The sequence below is a fragment of the Plectropomus leopardus genome, chromosome 3 (genome assembly GCF_026936395.1).
Source record: "Plectropomus leopardus strain MGB_pleo_1.0 chromosome 3, ASM2693639v1, whole genome shotgun sequence".
In the NCBI taxonomy this organism is placed as follows: domain Eukaryota; kingdom Metazoa; phylum Chordata; class Actinopteri; order Perciformes; family Serranidae; genus Plectropomus; species Plectropomus leopardus.
In genome coordinates, this window is record NC_142178.1 from 28,406,306 (window position 1) to 28,427,281 (window position 20,976).

The following is a 20,976-nucleotide window of genomic DNA, read 5'->3' on the forward strand; positions in this document are numbered from 1 at the left end:
GAGACATATCAACGCTCACACCTGTGTCTATCCTGAGTCTTCACTGTTTAGATTTTGTTGTTTTCTATGTCACTTCCAAAAGAAGGATATGGCTCAGTTATACTCCCTTTGCATACAAAAATAGATATGTCTATTTCGAACATTGTAAATGTCACTGCGCTCATATTTTAATGCGTCCTTTATGGTAGCTAAAATCGCCAGTAGATGGCATTAGAGAGCGCAGTCAAAACAATAAAAATCAAGGCCATGGTGGAGGAGGTGGTAATAATGTGCCCTTTAAAAAGGCATTACTTTAGATAGCGGTAATCCTTGAGGCCACTAAATAAATTGTGACATGTGGATTGAGAATTCTTTTCACTATATTAAAGATTTGTCCCACACCGCCATATTTTACATCTCTTCTTCATCTCCTAAGTCATCACATATCACCACTAATGCTGGCACATCTACAAAAGCACATGGTTGGGTTTCAGCAATGAAGGCATGGGTGGATAGGTTTAGGCAACAGAAGCACATGGTTGGGTTTAGAAAAAAACATCATGGTTATGTCTACATTCATATGGGAAGCAAAAACCAGGCTCCTGGGTGAAAGTCCAAGATTTGTTGCACCCATCCATCTCCCTTCCTGCCCGCCCCATAAGGGCCTTCAAGCTCCTTATGTAACATTATTACCCAGTGTTTCAATCTGATGCCATCCAGCACCGTATCATATGGCCGTGACAGACTTCTTCCGGCCGTGTTATCGACCGCTAGTCCACGTATCATACTGCTGCACCAGGTGCTGTCCAGCTGACTGGTGGAGTATCATATAGCTGTGACAGTTTCCATCTGGCTGTGTTACAAACTGATGCCGCCCAGTGAAAAGGTGACTTTCGGTGACGGTTACTTACGGCAAAAACACTGACAAAGTGACAGCATTTGACGACTTCATCATGAGAACAGGCTGGGGACACATCAGGACATATAAGTGTTTGCACAAACATAATATGTGGTCAAATACTTCCCTGAGCACCTCAGCAAGTGGTTTGAGTGATGAGACCAAAGTGTGTTTGGTTATTTAGCTCCGTCCACTTGAGATCCAATCACCCAAAGGGCATCTCTAAAACCAAGCATAAACAGGGTCAATATGTCTCATCAGTGTCACTCTGTTCAGACAGGTAAATAATGACAAGAGCCTTTAATGGGTGTTTTCTTCTGCACAGGTCTTAATTGAACACAATTACCCAAGCCCTTGTCATGTGTTAAAGATCTGAACTGTGCAACTTTCTCCACACCAGAGAAACACTTTTGTAGCAGTTTTAGTTATTTTCCATGGCAGCTGTTTTCCTCTCTCTGATTAACTTTGATTGCGACAGGTTTCTCTCTCTACTTAGTTCCCTAAACCCTCAGTTGCACACTCTCACAAAGTTGTCACTCTTGTCATCTGGAAATGCTCTCCAGAACAGAAAATGACAACATGTGCCACCTCAAACTGACTCAAACTAGAGTTCATGTTCTCAGATAGTTTGGTGCAGTTTGCACTGTACTTGTAACACCCTGAAAATACAAGATAGGACGAGCTATAAAAATCTGTCTAAAAATATTTTGTTTCATTACAGAAAAAGTTTAAACAATGCCGTCCCATAGAGCTGGCAAATTGGTTCCCAAGACATTTCCTCTTTGAAGAGACTGGAATCCAACAAGTCCTGGCTGCTCATTTTTAGGTCAGACACACTCAAACAGCAAAATACAGCAAAATAGGAATCTTGAAAACAATGTCAAGCACAGCAGTGAGGCTTGTTTACGCTGTTGTTTGAATTGATAATAGGTGCATTGTGGGCTATTGTCACTGTATAGGCTTTGATGGTGAAGCAAGGAATACTGTATCTATGCCTGTGCCAAGCTCGGAGAACAAGGAGTCGATGTTTAGTGATCGGTAAGAGAGGAGAAACAGCTGGTTCGTTATTGACTCTGACAGAGACAGACAGAAATAGGGAATCAAAGATGGAGAGAGAGATAGAACGATGGAGGGGGAGGAAAAGAGGAGAGAGGCATTTTGAGGCATTAGCCTTGGAAGTGTTTCCATGTAATGTCACAAGCTGTTGTCTTCATACTGCTGTAATCCCATTACCACAAGTGATGTGGTAAGCATTATTCACTCTGGCCACCAAGTGTAAGAGCCACAATGGAAAAGGTTAAATCAAGACTGAGTCCATTCAGCTGGGGGATTTAAGGACAAATATTACTGTGTTGTTCTTTAGCACGGACGCCGCTGAGTGGATTTACATTTTGATGTCAACGCGCACTGCTAGACATCTGGAACCACTCCAGCTGTTATTTCATGTCATCTGCTTCTGTTTCTATGTTTGTTTTTTAGAGGCAAAATGGCACAAAACTACCTCCTCTGGTCTTTTAATGTGTTTGTGTCTGGTTGAGGATTGGGTTCCAGGTTGGCAGAATACCCGTATTTGGGATGCTACAAGGCTCTATGCTCTAGCAGCAGATTATATCAGATGGAGCTAATTAACGTTCATAACTTAATAACAGGCCAAAGGCTGAGGGTTCCGTTCCAATAGCCAGTTACATTGTGAAGAAAATGAGGCCCCCAGGAGTCAGGTCCATGATGCCAAAAATGTGGATTTGCTAAGCTCTTTGCCTAACAGATCTCTTACCAAATATTTTACCTCTGCATGTCCTTTTTGGAAGGGGCTATATACAAACAAGTAGCAGCCACTAACAGTTGTTTTTGTCGCTTCAGATGATAAACTAACAGGTAATACATTCTGCAAGCAGAATAAATTAGCTGGAGCTAATTAAAGAGGGATTTCACTGCTGGAAAGATGGTCTTTTTGTAAAACTGGGCTGACTATGCAGGAAAAAGATTAAAATACATGAAATAGGTGCTACATGGCCAGAGGAAGTGGACTGTTGCATTTGCTTTTGCTCAAGGGGTATAAAACCTACCAGAATGCACTGTGCCACAACAGACCAATAAACACTTCTGCTGGTTAGTGATGTAATGCGTGTTTGTCCATTTTGACACGTGAAGTAATATGGCAGCTAGCTGGTAACAAATAATTTCTAATTACAGTAAAACAGTACACTTAAATACTGTGTTTCTAAAACCATTTGAGGTGAGAAATAGGCAACACTACAGATCCTTGGAGGTAATGTTAATATGGTTTTATTTTTTAAATTTGCATGCTTTCTATTTCACACACATTTTAATAATTTGCATGGGTGGTTTGCGTTACAATCGCACAATTTAGTAAATTGCATGTGCGTTTTATTTGTATTTTGTGCACCTGTTTTATAAATTGCACGTGATTCAGCAACTTGCATGCGAATTACTATACAGCACACGCATTTTAAATAAAGATTCAAGTGGAAGTTACTAAAATGCACTTGCAATTTATGAAACGGGTGCAGGGAATTGAAAGCGCGGGTGGGTTTTTTAAAAAATAAAACTATATTGATGTCACCTCCCGGGCTCCGTACAACAAAGTAACAGAATCTTGAGTCTTATTTCATCAGCATTGCTTAGTTTTAATGTTTGATCTCAGTAGTTTCAGCCTTCTTTTTAAAATACAAGTAACAGAATGGAATCAACTTCCTGTTCACAAGGTCTTGTATTATGACCAAGCAATGCATTAAAATATCTCTCTGAAGACATTTTAGGCAAGAAATAGCCTCATTCTGCTGGTGGTAGTTAGCCCTTCAGTGCACTTGCTCTATGTACGCCATGATGCAGATGATCTGGGTATACTACTGTAGTACTGTGGCCATAGATTTTTGCCACTAAGCAGCTTTCAGAAAAATGAACAGGGTCCCCTCTCTAATGCTGTATCAAGTTCTCTTAATAATCCAGGGCAGACATACACATATACAAAACTAAAAGTAGATATCTTATAATATGGAAAAACTTTTTTTTTTCTCAGTGACCCACAAAAGAAAAACAACTGGCCTGGAAGTAATGCTCGGACTTTATTTCTCCATTCAAGTGGATTGTGTGTTTTTGCAGTGCAACAAGACCAACAGGGAGGAGAGTCTATTTGAATTGCAGAATCTGATAGCGAACTCACATTGCATACATTTTATCTCATACTCTTCATAAACTACTTATCATATCAAGACTAATTCTATTGGGAATTCTAAAGTATTTGTATGTGATGAGCAGATATGATACATGATTTAGGTTAAATGAAATTGTATGGAGACACACACTTGGTTTTAAGAGAAGTTGGTAGTATTTGTGGGTCGTTGTGCTGTAGATTGTCCTGATAGTTAGGTGACATTTTGGTAATTCCTGATGACGTTATTTCAGACAGAAATGCACTTTTTTGCTGGTGTGAAGGAACTCTTATGTTGATAAAATTTGCCTTTGCAACTTAAACAAGAAACACACCTGCAAGGATTTAGTGACATTGCTGTTGCCAATGACAACACAGTTTATGCATGCAGACCAGGAGGATCAGTGTGGATATTTGGGGAATAGTTCACTGATTTAGCGCTTTGTCTCCAAAACCTATTTGACTTTGACTCATATTTTGTCAACACAGTTACATTTTATGACTTCATTTACATATTCATGCTTCTTGAATTAATACTCAATGCGTGCATGTGTACAAAGCATGCATCACGATCATGTTTTTTTCTCACTCTGTAGCATTCGGCTTCCAAGTCAATTTTCCCTGCATATATTTGATCTCATCCTCTCTCCCTTGGTATACTTAGCTGAGAAAGTTTTATCACCCTCAACCAGCAAATGACTGTGGTCATTTGTACAATATTTCACATTTCAAATCAGCGAGGCACACAGCCGCAAATGACAGCCATGGTTTGTGCACTCCTCAATCACTGCAGAATGAGCACACAAAAATAATCACATTAGCATAGTAATCTGAAGGAGAAGTAGTGGTAATGACTTATTTGCCTTGAATTACCAACAACTGAATAGTTTTTTTTTCTCTTTTGTACACATGATAACAGGATCAAACATTTACGAGCACTGAAAACAGTCACTGTCAGTTCATGCGCTCAGCATGAGCTCCAAATAATAAAGAATTCTTCAGTAATCTATATGAAATAAGTGGCTTTGTATAGGCTTTGAGTTGACTGTTTTTCAGTCTGGCAGGTAGTCTGGAGCTTAATAGGTATTTGTCTGCACAATATTGAGACTGTTGTATTTATAGTTTCGGTTTGTATCAACAGCTAAATTAAAACCTTGCATCAGTATTAAATGTAAGACAGTGCCAGTCTTTCTTGGGGACTGTGTGTTGGTTTTTCATTCACTAAGGGATCTTTCCTCAGTGAAGAGTCTGTTAAGTATCTCACACCATATTGAACCATCAGATCATCCGATCCCTGGTCACTTCACAGCATGACACCCCACTAGAGGGAGTATTTACCTTTCTCCATTCAGTTACTCCCACCTCACACTGGTTCACAGCTGCTGCAGGTACATGACAAATAGTTTTCTTCTGGATGTGGAAATCCAAGATGACAGAAAAAGATAGAAACACGCTATTTGCTATAATATTGTCTACTATCTTTCATGAACAGGGTTCACTGACAACTTCCATCTCCATCGTCTTATGTCCTGAGCCCTCGTCAGAGGCCTCCTCCTCTAACTTGGTGGCCACAGAGTGAACGTTGACGCCCTTCCTGTGCTTCCTTTGTGACAGTCGCCCCTGGTATCTGAAGTGATCAGACCAATAAGATTGATTCAGCTGATTAGCTGCCCTTCTCTGTTGCTGTGCAACTGCACGCTGTTTCCAGCGGGCAGCAGACTAATAGAAAGCTGTCATTATTAACAAAGCAATTGATATGATGCTGCAGTACATAAACAGCATTACATAAAACAAGGGCAACTCATCTCATGTTTCTTCAGAATGACAGGTTTGTTTGCGAAGCCATATTCAAAGTCATTTAACCCCTTAACACCTGGATCGACATCAGTTCTCTTGTGCTGGGTTTGAGGCCTGAGAAAATAGGTTTAGTTTCTTTCAACAACAATGTTGTGGTGGACAATAACAAAAAAAATCAAATAAAATAGTGTACAGATGCTATAAGGGAACCAAATGCTTAAAGTGCAGCCCCAGTATAATATTTTTATAGTTTTGTTTTTTTTTATCCTTTTAATCCTTCTTATGTATTTAAATTCAAAAAATCCAGATTTGGTCAAAGACTATTAGCAAGTTTGCTAAATCAAGTTCAGAAAGTAATAGTGTGTTCATGTTGTATGTACAGCTTTTTTGTCTGCTGGCCCCAAGTAGCTAAAATCAAAGTAATTTAGGTCTAAAGATAATGTTTTATTCTGTCTGGGTTAAAACTTGCTTATTAGAATTAGATTTGACATTGTTGGACTGACAATTGATCATAAAAAGTATCAGAATTGATGAAGATGAACCAGAGATGCTGATAGTTTGGCTGTGTTATACGTTATGCTAATAGTGGCCTGGTCCAGATTTTCTTCCCAACCAACACTAACTCTACTGACTTTAGATTTAAACCTTGCAGACAAAAACAGGTTTATACATGTTTTGTTTTCACATTTGCAGTGGTGTTACCCACCACAAGAATAGAAAAAATTTCAATAGACAGAATTGAATTAAACATTCAAAGTAGTACAGGGCCTGTGGTTGGACTGCAGACAGCACATCTATTATCTATTCCATATTATCCTACTGAGAAAAGATATATGTAATCAAAGCCAAAAGAAGAAAGACCATAGACAACCAACAGCATCTTTGATACCCACAGTCAGCCTCTGTGCACTTTCACAAAACATTTAAGCTTTCATTGAAGTCTTTGAGTTTATCTGCGACCATACGTTTCACATCTTCTTGACACAGAAAATATCTTTGAATTGGCTGTACTAGGATGTCACATCACAATATGTCTCCTGCTGCACACCTGAACTTCACTCTGACTGAGTTTGGTGCAGAAAATAATCACGGTACGTTATGAGATGAGAGGTTTTCAGAACAGACTTAGAAATATGAATGCTGTGAGGAGGTCACTTGACAGTGACTTTAATGATACATCACTGTCAGGCAGCTGGGATGACTCGGCACAGTTGTGTCTGAAACAGCGGTGCATAGAGACTCTCTTTAAAAGCGGCAAACTCAACTCACTCTTTGAATTCTGTCACATTTTATGTACATCCATTTGCTCAAAATATAAGCTTAAAAACAATATATTAGCAGAGAATCCTCTTACAAGCAGTGATGATTTTACTCATATATTTTTTTCCTATTCTCCTCCTCTTTATCTACTAAATGAAACTTTATCCATTTGAACTACATTACCATAGTTATGCTTATATGTTTCTTGCATCAGAATTAGCACATAAAAGGTATAATTCACAGATGATAATTAAATGTAAATCAATTACTCATGCTGCGTTACCTTGACTTTTTTTCCCTTGCATGCCTCCACAGAAAACAGCGAACATATTGATTGATTGGAGACCACATTTAACAACAGCAAGACAATATCACATTTTCCATTTACAAACTCTTGCACAACTTGTGCAATACAATCCACGTCTCATAAATCACATTCAGTACTTCCCAAACACATGCATTTTTGCTAAAACAACCTTAATATTGGATCCTTGCTTTGAAGAGAGCATAGATAAGTTTTTCTTTTGGTTCAGTTTTAATAGTAAGGTTTTGTTGATTTTCTATGTTGTCCCTAGTCAATCAATAGATCAATATGTTCACCCTGTTTTGTTGAGGCATACGAGAAAAATCTTTTCTCCGTAAATTTAAGGTAATATGGCATGACTGATCTACAAATGGTCATTTTGTGGGTAAGATGTTCCTATAAACAAAAATTCCTACTAAAAATCAAGCGGCAACCTTCGAGGCAAAAAAATTCTTCTTGTATCCTGCCCAAGAATGATGGACTTTATCACTAACAATGAAAACTTCTATACTGAGAGGAAATCACAGAGTATAAATGCATTGAAATGCTATGGCAGAGAATTGCCATCCGTATAATCAACTTTTTCATTATTTGTTTTTTATACGACAGGAGCACATGTAATTTTTTAGGAAATATTTTAGAGTATATTTAACAGTATTATCAATTACATGCATAACAGATTATTGTTGTAGGTGTACCAGTGTGAACTGTGCAGTAGATTTAACCAGATGACACTCATTTTGTTTCCAACATTATTTTTTATTTCACCTAATTATTTTCATCTATGGCTTTATTTATTTTTTAATAATTTATCATTCATTACTTTACTACATACATCCTCCTTTCAGTGAAATTGCAGAGGTTACACACACACCACTGACTCTACCAATAAAGCCATGAAAAAGAATTCATATTGCAGTTAAAATGGCAGTGGCCAAATGTCACCATGATGTTGAAGTTTAAGTACAAAAATCAATTTAATACTTTTTGCAGCATTGTTTATACACCGTATTTACAGCCATCTGAAGCTATACTAAGCCTGATAGTAATACTGTGAGGTAGATTTATACAGGAAAATTTCAAACAAGACGTCAAAAATAACCACAATGACATTAACGTACTCTGATTGTGATTTAAGAATAAAACATTTTGTCACTTAAAAAGAATGTTTTCCTGCAAACTCAAACCAAAGGTCATTTTTAACAATGGCTGACTCTTTCTCAGCAAGGATCGGGCCAATTAACATCCAAAAATGTTGGCAGTTTGGCTGAACTACAGAACTGCTTTTCATGTTCCTCACACATGAATATGGATCTTTAGCACAAAATACATAATAAATCAGCCGCAAAACGCCATTTAATGCTTTTAATAGTATAGGTGATCCATTTAAAACACCTCAATATTGGGTGAAAATGTGAAAATAAATGTCACTCCTTTACTATCTCCAGTCAGGGAGCAGAGCCAGCAACTTAGGGCAAGATGAATGTTAAAGACAATTCCACACTTGGATACTCTTAAACTGTTATATATAATCAATCAGTGATATCCAGTACCCTCCAGGAGTTATTATGTGACAAAATGTGGTAATTTACCTTTTTGGTGTACTCACTTTACCTCACCCTGCCTCACCTATTTCCACTTCAGTTAATGGTTTGAGTGTTTCCTGGAATAACTTAGAGAGGAGGGGGTGACCTCAGTGAATTAAGCTTTGGATTGTATATGATCCCAGTAAAGTGAGCATGCTTATTAATTGACACTGGATATGCATTTGTATAGATGGGTAGTGAGATAGATAGATATGTAGCAACTGAAACTCAGCCAGTCAAACCCGAAAAGTTCTCAAAAAGTGAAAAACAGAAAAGTTGGTATTTTTGGAGCAGTAGATGATGGGAGCAAATACAGAAATGAATTGAAATATAAAAAATCATGAAAGAATTTTGCTGCTAAACTTTTAGACATAATTGTGATAATGTAAACTTGATTATTATAGCCTTACCTTCAGGTTGATAAGTGTCATTTTATTTGTCTGAGTAGTGAGTTTGGATCACACCTCTCAATTTTGGTGACTTTTGGTTACATAATTTTTGCTGCATGAACACTGTAGACAAATATTTAAAAAAGAATAATGAGAACAAAAACAGCAGGGCTCCAGCAGCGAGTGCTGCTGCTTGGACTTCTAGTTACAGCATTCATGTGAATTGCTTAATGTAAATTAACTTATAATTTAGAAATAACATGATATTTAATGCCCCAGAGAGAGAGAGAGAGTCAGGGAGAGGGAAACAAATCACCACAAAATCATCAATAATACATGGGAGAAAGCAGGTGGTCACGGTTAACATGTTCTTCAAGTCTGTAGTCATTAAAACTGGAGTCCCACAGGGATGAGTTTGTCTCCACTGTTAAGCTCATTTTAAAGAAATAACCGTATTCTCCGCTCCCAGTCTTTTACCTTGTTTCAGTATGCACATAATACCACATTGATAGGACTAATCTCATCTCTAACAACAATCAAACAGCTCACAAGGTTTCATTTCTAGTGAACTGATGTGCAGCCAGCAACTTGGAGTTCTTTATAATGGGAATTTAACGCTACAACAGTACTGAAGAAAACTCAGCAGACTTGTTTCACATGTCACCAGCTTCAAAAGCGCTAAACAAGAGTCCTTATTTTTGTTTGGTGTTATCAACCAAACATTAACTTTATTAACGTGGCAAAAGAAAGTATTAAGTCTTTAATGTTGCATAATCTTTCCCTGGGAGTTTATGCTTACATGTGTTTCCTGAGCAACAACATGCCTCTGTATGATCCTTTGATATAAAGTTCAGAGTTTAAACTTTAGAGGGACCGCTAACCTTGCAAAGACGGAGGGACAACTGAAGGACAGAATGGCTGTTTAGTGCTGATTCATTAGTACCCATTTACAGCTAAAGGAATGGGAGAATATACAGAAATATCAGCAATAGCTTTGAATTCATCAAGCGATTTTCTCTAAGTGTTGATTTTTATTCATGAATTTATCATGAAGCAGGCTGACCTGAATGCAAGGAAACTATCTGAACCGCTTACTAAGAAAGTATCAGAAGAATCTGTAGTTCCTATCCTTCCTCACTCAGTAAGTTTTGAAAGTTACGTTATTGGTAAACATGCTCTCTCTTTCTCTCTCTCTCTCTCTCTCTCTCGCTCTATCAGGAAAATAAAATCAGTGATGAATTGTTTTGACTCTGCCACCTCAGAATGCACTGCAATCTGTTGAGAGTTGCAGTCTTGTGAAAATGCAGTCATTATGCTCTTGATGTACGCCTTCTGACTGTTAAAAAATACTGTTGTCATTTAGAGTTATAGCCCATGTCCTTACGTCAAGGTCTGGTTTATGTTTCCTTCAAAATAAAAGACGACTCAAACTCAATGGAGCCAGCTTGTCTGGTGAAATGGCGGTGCTTAAATTATACTATGCTGTCATTGAATATAAGTGGAACCTGCTGTTATTTTGTTAATGGTACTAAAAATTTGTTTTGTGCCAGGCTGTAAACATGTTTATTTCTGCTGTAAAGTTGGGCATTTTAACATGGGGGTCTCTGGGAAGTTACTACGTTTTGGAGCCAGCCTCAAGTGGGCATTGGAGGAAATGCATTTTTTGACACTTTCAGGCTCTTTAAGCCTAGAAACTGACTTTTGCCTGTATTTGATAGGACAGTGTGAGCGTGAAAGGGGAAGAGAGAGGGGGTGATATGCAGCAAAGGGCCGAGGCTGGAGATGAACCTGCGGCCGCTGCAGCAAGGATACAACCTCTGTATATGGGGCTCCGCCGTATCCACTGAGCCTCCAGACACCCCATGCAATGCACATTTTTTCAGTGATTGTTTTCTCAGCAAGCCAAGGCACTTGCATTAATGCTTGTATACAGGGTATATTTAAGCCATCAGAAGTAGCAGGACCACAGGAGGCACATGAAAATTGTAAATATGTAAGTGCTATTTCCCACAATTATATATCTAGGAAATAGCAATTTATAATGAAGCCGGTTATCAGGCTTTGTATGTGTGTAAATTGTGGTATTATTAAGGCACTAACACCATTTAAAGTTAGAGACCGAAGTTAGATAAACATAGTAGTTTCTTCTTTTTCAAGAAGAGCTTTGTCCTTTGCTGCCTTTTTAGGAGAATACTGACTATAAATAGTGTCTGCAATTCTTCCTCTCAGGCTGCAGGTATAAATCTACCAATTAGAAGGCAGGGCACTGTAGCATCCATAAAGGCAAAACCTGGGGCAGAGAAAGTCTTTTGACTACTTGCTGCTGCTTGCAGAGCTTAATTACTGTAAACACACGGTGATGATTAAAGAGACCTAGATGATATATCAACAGTTTCATCAACTTTTCTCCTCTCTCCTCAGCATTTTAACAGGTGGACAGACCAAGATGTTGTTTAGCGAGATTTTAGTGATTAAAATACAAAAATGAGGGTAACATTTCCAAGTATGCCCTTGCTTGTATGGGAAGAAAGAAGACCTGAGATGATTGATTTTCATGAACTAGGACTTTGACAAAAGGCACCCTGTGAGCACATTCAACATACAATATCTCACCAAATGGCATTGTTTGTATTGTAAAGGTCTATCTAGCAGGTTGAATGCTTATCCTACTTTTAAAAAATGTCCTTTTTAATGTTTTGCAATCTGCATTGTTCACATTCTGTGTTTACATCGGTGTCCAGACGCATTTTATTGTCTAACAGCTGCTCTGCTGATCGCCACCCTCAGTTCTGGTGCAGAGTGCGGTCAGCCAAACAATGACACCATACCAAACAATGAAAAATATTCAGCTATCGCTTCCTCTTCTGCCAATGCATCTCTGCACACAACACTGTCAGGTGCACAGCAGCAAGAAAAGGTGATTTGAACTCCATCAGCATTTATATCCCAGAACATATGCTTTTTTATTTTCTTTGACTGTGTGACAATTCCGTAAGTTTTTATTCCCTGAAGTCCTGGGGTGTTTGGCAGAAATGTCACAGTGTAACTTGTATATGATATCTAACAAATTAGCACCCCTCGGATTATGTTACAAAGCCCACTTAATGCAAAGTTACGTATTTTACATAAAGTTACAAATGATGCTCTCTTCATGAGCAGAACTGATAGAGTTTTATGTTTATATGAACAAAAAAGTAAAGAAAAAAGTATAGGAAATAAAAAAATTCAAAAATGGAAATTGTTTTTAAAATAAATATTGTCACAAAAAATATTTCATTCCAATAAATGTGTGCTTGTATGTGAATCATTTTGACCTCTATGGGTCTTCTTCAGCCAAAGGCACTACTTAACACAGCAAAGTAGAAACTCCAAAACTGCTCAGTGACTGTCGGAGAGATGGCCGGTCGTGCTGTCACTTCACTGGACTAGAGTTAGGGGTTAAGGTTAGGAAAAGAAACAATGTGGTAACACAACTCAAAAATAACTCATAGTTCTTGTTTTCAAATACCAGTCTCCTCGAGAAAGTGTGTTTGTTTGACTGACCCATCCATCACTGCAATCTCCCTACTTTTGCAAACTTTTAGTCATTTATTCTACAGTACTACTTTTTTTTTACCTCTATAAACACACTGATCACGTGTTCACAGACTTAGCATATATACAAAGTGCACTGCATTACATTGCTGTACAGCACTGTATAGCACAACTACTGTTTCAAAACTCCTTTTTTTTTAAAAAAAAAAAAGGCTTTCGGTTTAAACCTTTGAAATCTGGAGCGACATCATCTTTTTGGTGCTGCTTTAAGATGCCTTTTGCGAATATTAAACCTTTGAACCTTTGGCCAATTGGTGTGATATCTTTCATGACAGTAAGCAACTTGGTTAAAAAATGTACCACAAAATTAATAGATTTGGAAAATAAGTTTTCAAAAGCTAGTGAAAAATGTCAAATTTAAAATTATGTTGCAGGATTGTATATTAAGCTCTTTTTCCACGTCATTTTCTTATTTGAAATGGTTTAATTTTTTTATTTAATTTATTTTTGTCAAGCTAATTTTCAGGTCATTTTTGTCAACATTTTACTAATTTATTGCACAATTTTCTGTGTTATTATGGGTAATTTCTTCTTTTGTTGCTCATTGCCTTTTTCCCATGTTTTTAAGGAAATCAAGTCAATTTTCTCAGGTTTCAAAGGTAATTATGGGTTTTGTAATTGTACATAGCATTTTGTGGCTTAAAACTCACGTTTTGTAAAATCAGGATGTCTCTGCAGCTGTTGATAAGAGCATAGTGGTATAAATTGCTCATTTGTCCTCCAGTAAGAATCCAAACTCGATGATGCAGCAAGTTCAGCTCCAAAAGGGCATTGCTCCAGAGCTAGGGAGATGGCCCCGGAGCTGATTTTAGACCTATGTTCTCCCTTGGCAGAGCGCCCCACTGCCCCATGATTGAATGCCACTTGACATATTTTCAATAGATTCGTCACCTCTTTTCCTGTACTCCTGAATATACATCAGAGCAGCTGGTGTCTCAAGAGAAGCCTCAATCCTTCCTTTTTCCTTTTAGCTCTCTGATACTGTCTTTAAGCCGTAGGGTACCTCCATTTCCTTGACAGATGGAAATGTGCAGGGAGAGCTGATCTATAAACCCTCCAGATATGACTGAAGTAACTTTGTGTATAACACGCAGAAAAGAAATAAAATAAAATCTTCAAGTGAATGGCATGATGATCAAAGTTGCTGGATTTTGTCAACGGAGCCATCTTAATTTTACTGAAATGCAGGCAAAAATTTAACAGGCCAAAAGGGAGGATTTGAAAGTTTCTATCTGGGACAATTTCCTGACTTTGTTCTCTCCCTTGTTGGAGCCTGTCCGCCACAGACAGTTTTCAACAGAACTTTATGTTTTATTTGCACTCGTAAATCTTTTTCTTCTAAAAATAAAGCAATACATCTCACAGGAGGATCTGGATTTTGGATTATATGAAAGATACAATTCTTCTGCACTGACAGAACCACTACAAGAACCTTAACATGTGTAGCAAGGTGAAAGATACTGAAAAAAGCTGACTGTGGCTATCAATTAGCCAATGGCCTTTGACAAAACACGTTTAGGGATGATAAATCAGGCTAATGAGGTCTGGCTAAGGAAATTACTCACCTTAAAGCCACTAACAGCCTTCACGAATGCTTGAGGCAGCTGATAACTCAGAAGAAAAGGTGGGGCTTGCAGTTGTCTGTGATATTACACAGTAAATTAATTAAATTGCCCTCCAAAGGCTTGAATAAATGTCTACACATCGTTAAAAACATAACATAAATATCACGAATGAATACTGAAAATGTCAGCTTTCCAGGCATCTTTTGTGTCATCCTGCAAATTCAGAGAGGATACAAGTGATTGTACAGTGACATTTTTTCCCCTATCTGTCAACATTTCACTGAGTTTAACTTATAAAGACTACAGAAAAACCCAGAGTACATCATCACATTGAAAGGGACAACAAACCTTTTGTAAAAAAATCTATTTTTGTTGACATCCTATAGGGGGACCACAGGGATTGAGCACAGTGCTACCTGCAGCTGAAAGGCGCCACCTCATGTGGAGGATTCTCTTCATCCAGCTGTCAAAAATGTTGGTAAGTATCTGCAAAGCATCTGCAAAACACTCTCGGGTGGGGACATTATGTAGTTTACAAAAACAGTCACAGAGCCCTTACAGGATAACTACAGTCATTGCCGCCGCAGAAACAAACTCGTATGTGGGAGTGTGGGTTCCTGTCGGAGGACCTGCTGTGTGTAGGCGGCAGCATAACCTGTATTTACCCCGGAGTAGCCTGAGCAGCTGTGCTTGAGGTTTCAATTGAGTGGGGAGAAGAGGATTCCCCTGCTGACATGGCACAAGTGTTATAGTGCATGTGTTGTTCAATTAATAGGGTGTCTTTAGAGACCACCAAGGAGGGAGGGTTAGAAGGCTCTGCCTGAAGAGGCGTTTAGGTTCATGGCCCACCTGCAGAGGGATAGTCATTTCTAATTGTGTGAGCTGCTTCACCCTAAAAACTGTAATAATATGTGAAAATAAAAAAAAATAAAAACACTCACACAGCTCAAGTTACTTTATATTTAACCCTGAAGGGGCAAGTCCTCCCATAACCTACAAGGTCGTTTCCTTTATCAACAAAACAGGTTTCCAAAATACTTGACATATGACTCACATAGATGATTAATGGGATTATTGGTTAAGGTTATGTGCTTGGTTGTGTTTGGTAAAATATTGTGGTTAAAATATACTGTATACCGTGTTGGATTTTAAAAGAAGAAAGACAAAATAAAGACAATTGTTCTTGTTTTTCCATAAAAGACTTTCTTGCTCATTTCAATACCAGTGGCTTGTCAAGATATTTTTTTTTCCGGGGATGGCCCGAGTGGGTTACTGACTTATGTGGGGGTGGCATGAAGTATGAGAGCTGCGGGTACATGTGTGTGCATAGATTTAATTTACCATTTTTTGTCTCCGCTACCCTACTTTAAATACTAACACTGCAGTGTTTTACAGTCCTGTTTATCCTGTTTATAGTTTATTTTAAAAGATAAATCAATCTACCAATCACAAAGTGACACCACACAAATGTAAAATAAAGCTTCCATATTTTATTAAAGAAATTGTTCCTCCAAAAGTAAATAGTACAATAGCAAGCCAAAAAAATTAGCCAACAAAATTAAAGTGTCCAAAAACTTTAAAAATAAATAAGTATGTGTGAACAAACTTTTTAATCGTTCTACACGTGTATTTGTATGTAAAATTAGTCAGGCTAGACACTACTCTCGCACATTACTGCCTCTCAGGTTTAAGACTAAACTGTATCTACAAACGAAAATTCAGATTACACGTCACACAGTTCAAACTGATTGGGCGGTCAGCCAGTATTAATGGGATAAGCAATCAGATTTCTCGGTGGCCTGTGCCATCCCAGGCCATTCCCTAGACACACCCCTGTTTAATACACTCAGGGGTTTTGTTACAACAGCCTCGCTTGGTCAGGTGTTACCAATGACTTGAAGGCTAATTTTCGCAGACTTTAGTTATCTATAAGATTGCCTGTTTTTGCAACAATTTGCATGATTAGTCTTTTCTGATTGTGGTCCAATTCTGTTTGCTCTCACTTGACTTCCTAATGGCCACTTGATGAGAGTGGTGGGAGTGAATCCAAACAGTAAAGATGCAGACAGTAAAATCTAAACAGTTAGCTGAAAGCTGCTCCACAACAAACTCAGGTCACGGTAGTCTGTTGGTTAGTCATTGCAAGCAACCCCTCTCTCATACATGCAGTCCATTGATCAATTGTTTAAGGTCCAGTGTACAGGATTTAGGGGGATATATCGGCAGACATGGAATGTAATATTCATAACTATGTTTTAACAAGTATAAAATCACATGAAACTAAGAATTGTGTTTTTGTTACCTTAGAATGAGCTGTCTATATCTACATACAGGGTGCGTCCTCTTTTACAGAGTCCACCATGTTGTATTATGCTAGGCCAGAACAGAAAATCATAATACTGCCTCCAGATGGGGCCAGTGGCATTTTTGTGTCAGCCATTGTAGTGTATGTATGTATGTAGTGTAACTTGTCAAATACCGATGCATGGCCAATGGCCTTCAGTTTCAGTGGCCCTTGGCATCAGACACCAAAGCACAGAAGCACCCCTAGTGCCAGTATTAAATGCACTGAGCAGCAGCAGTATTTTAAACACCAGGCAGCTTTTGTAGTATAAAGAGTGAGAAAGTGCACATTAGTAGTGTGGTAGTGGAGGTGGATGGGTCAAACAGTGTCTAAACTTTTACCCAGGTGTTTGTGTCCCGTATGAAACCAAACGGAAATCGAGTGATTTCGATAACCAGGTTGTGTTAGAATGTTTTGCATGCTTCGCTAGTAACACAGGTCATGTGACGTTACATAACATTAGTTACAGCCACACTCATATTAAGCCAAACTACCTTTTTTTTCTTTATCTAACTTGCCTAACCTTATAGTAAGTTTATTTGAAAAAAGATTTTATGTATTCATGTAAACAGTGTTTTGTCCTTTAGTATTATGTGGCTTGATGTATTAGCCTCTGCAGCCCAAATGTCCATTAATGTCATCCATGGAGCCATCTCCTTTCTTTGAGTTGAATAAAATGAAGCAGGTGAAGGGAATAAGTGTTCTCAATATGCAATATGTAGTTTTTGCTTGAAAACAGAGCACTGGCCAGGAAATAAAAGCTTTTAAAAATCCAGGGATGTCAGCACCTGGTGAAGTAATCATTAAGTCACTGGTATTGATCAACAATTCTGTCAAACCCCTGCAGGGATATTTTCGGTCTCTCTGCACTATGGGGCAGCACAAATCATTTTAATTGCCCCTTTAACTGTTGAGGTTTAATTTTATTAAAGTGGTGAAAATCATTAAGTGTTTTTTGAAAGGAAATGACAATGTGATACATCTTTGTGAATGTGTTCTCCTTTTATTCAAGAACATAAAAATAACTATTCCAGGGACCAAAGATGAATTCTAACACAATGTGCCCTGCTAATGACACAGAAAAACACAGTAACTACAATAAAGCTGGCTACAAAGAGCTTTGCAGGTACAGGAACAGACAAAACCACATAAACAAAGGTGGGTCAGATTTGGTTGAACAACAAAAAGCAGCATTTGTCAGGTACAAAAGAGGTCAGACAGGTGGCACTTGATGTGATTTTTTTCATATTTTTGCAACATAAGACAACTAGCTGTTGTATTTGCAGGCCAAAAAAATGCCCCAGACATCTATAAAAAGTTGAATGAAAAGATGCATTTTAATGCACATTATTCATTTTTCGTAACCACCCGTTCTATTCAGGTTTATCCTGAGGCTTAGGTTTCAGGGTAACCAGGGACTGGAGCCTGTCCCAGCTGACATTGGGGGACTCCCTGCAGGCTGCCAGACTATACAGGGCTGATAAAATTTAAGTAATAGTATTACATTTACCCATAAAACAACTCAACTCAACCTTGCTTTGATTGTCACCCCTCTATTGTAACGGAAAAGTAATATAACAAAAATATACTGTTGGCAGGGAGTACTTAATGCAGTAATAATATTACTTTTAAAAAGAGTAACATGCAATGAGCAATAAATCAGGTTTTCAATATTTTTTCAGTAACATGCCCAACACTGTTCATAATCTAGTTTTAAGACGTAGTTTACATTGTACTTACATGATACATATTCCTAAATAAAATTGTCTGTCATCAAACTACCACCAGCCACAGTATCTGATAAACAGAAAACCTGGAAAAAGTAAGTATTCAACTATAGAAGTACTGGTTTAATTTTGCATTGATATAGTGGGCTGTGAGCACTGTAATTGATAAGAATTTCAAGGCAACAGAGGTCCATCCCCAAATTTCTGCACCAGGATGTCCGACTCAGGTTAATCTGGCCATGCTGCAACCAGTAATTAAAATGCTGTTGAATGAGAAGTTTTGTAATCTAAACATGTAAATTATTCATATTTCAAACTCTTTTGTTTTTGTTTTCTCTTTTTGTTGGCATTTTCTACTTTATATTAATAAAAACAGGAGACAGGGGAGAGAGAGAAGATGACGTGCGACAAAGGGCCTTAGTTGGACTCGACCCGCACCGCCGGGGTAAGGACTCATGCTACACGCACTACCCGGTGAGCAACTATAGGGCGTCCCTTCAGATTTCATGTAATTAAACCTCCAAATTACCAGTCCAGTGTTTAGTATTCATCAGTCAATCAATCAAATTTGTATTTGTCCCCAAAGGGTGACTGGTGGTGGAACAACACAGTAAATGACACATTTTCAGTTCACATGAATGTGTCTACTGCATAAAGCTGGGATTTGTTTCGTGTTAAAGCCTCATGGTTTTGCACCCTCCAACTCTGAACAAAATCCAGGTGATTCCTAAATGTCACCTTAGCAGTGGCTCAGTAGAGGCCAAAGAAGAGGACACATAATGAATGAATAAGACAGTTTTAGAGTGATCAGAGGGTGTAGAGACAAATACGGCGACCGATTTGTGTGTTCCAACATCTTGCTGCGCCGCCATTACTGCAGTGCAATTGACTGCTGCCTGCTGACAGTGACAGCCGTGTGTACAGTGTTAAACAGTAAAATTAAATCATCATGGTGATAGCCACATGGGTAGTTGGATTGACAACATTAAGCAGTGGCCCACAGTTACTGTTGAAGCTACTTTATATGGATGGCGATCTTAATGTTATTCAGGTTTACATATAACTTAAAATCAAGTGATAAGTGCTGTAACATAACATTACTGAAGTTATTGTTCTAGCTAACATAAGCTAGCACAGTGAACAAAGAGTTGCATTTAAATCATTACAGACCAGTTACATTAGTAAAAATTTAAACGTGTTGTTTTATAGGTAAGTCCTTTCTTTTAAAATTCTGGATCCACTTCTTGATCTTGGTCCTCTGCATGTCCAGGGAATCTGTGTGGACTGTACGATCTCAGCAGCACTCTACATGAAGAAAAGGTGTGTGTATTTCTCATTCAGTTTTTTTCCAAAGTTGAAGTCTGTCACTACTGTTGGAGCAGTCAAGAACTACACAGGTTCTTCTCAAAGTCCTAGACATTGTTTCCAAAAGTAACATTACAAAGAAAGTAAAGGTAAAATTTTAAAATTGTGGCGACTTCTTTGCTTCTGTACTTTCCCAGATTCATGTATTCCTGAAGCTAGAGGCCTCTCCGCACCTCCTGCCTATGCAACCACCCATCTTGTAATAGTGTGTCCAATGTGGCATTAAATTGATAAACCTCTCATCCTACTTCTGGTAAGACAGCAAACAAGCTAGCCTCCCAAAATGTTGAGGTATTAATGCGTTACATAACCCGTTTCTGAAAAAGAAACCATACCAGTGTAATGTGTCTTATGGCCAAAACCGTACCCTGGCTGGCCCCCTCTTCCATGGACTTTAAAGTAACACCAAAGCTCAGTAAAACAAACTAAATTGTTGCTCCCCAGATACTGTCACCCCCAAATTACTTTTCCACCATTTGCTCCCTTGGGAAGTCATATGTCAACCTAGAAAGGCTAACCTTAGCAAGCTGTCCACAAAAAGTCAGGGGCCATCCTGCTTTGCTTATTATGAAACAAGCAGGCAGTGCAGAGCATACTCTGGGAGCTGCGGGTGAAGTCAATGTGACCACTAACTTTCTTGATCACAGCTCCTCTCCTTTCCTCTGCTCCCCTCCTTTTCCAATTCACAGAGAGTATCTTATGCCCTTTTGTCCCCTGGGGCCCTCTGCATAGCTCATTTATGAAGTCTGGAAATATCTGCCAACTCGGCTTTCCCCACCAACCTCTCCCGAAAATAGCCATGGAGGCAAGCGTGGAGGGCCCTCACTTCGTTGTTCAGTAACGTAACCAGGTCATGTCTGTCCTCCTTAGAAGAAGAACAGGCAACTGAGAACCCAGGGGTGGTTGTCAACAACAAGCCCGGTCAAGTATACGCACGATGTGTGCCGATTGAAAGATGCCCTTTAATAGTGTTCCTGACATTCAAATGAAGAAAAG

At 38.5% G+C, this 20,976-nt stretch overlaps 1 protein-coding gene across 1 annotated transcript in view; it reads left to right on the top strand.

The window, feature by feature from the left end:
- LOC148190015 (uncharacterized) overlaps window positions 1–20,976 on the top strand; it is an 83,313-nt gene that overhangs the window by 58,769 nt on the left and 3,568 nt on the right. Inside the window, exons 7-8 of the transcript XR_015776287.1 lie at window positions 14,931–15,022; window positions 18,992–19,060. The gene's annotated coding sequence lies outside the window, so the exon portion shown is untranslated. The remainder of the gene's footprint in view (window positions 1–14,930; window positions 15,023–18,991; window positions 19,061–20,976) is intronic.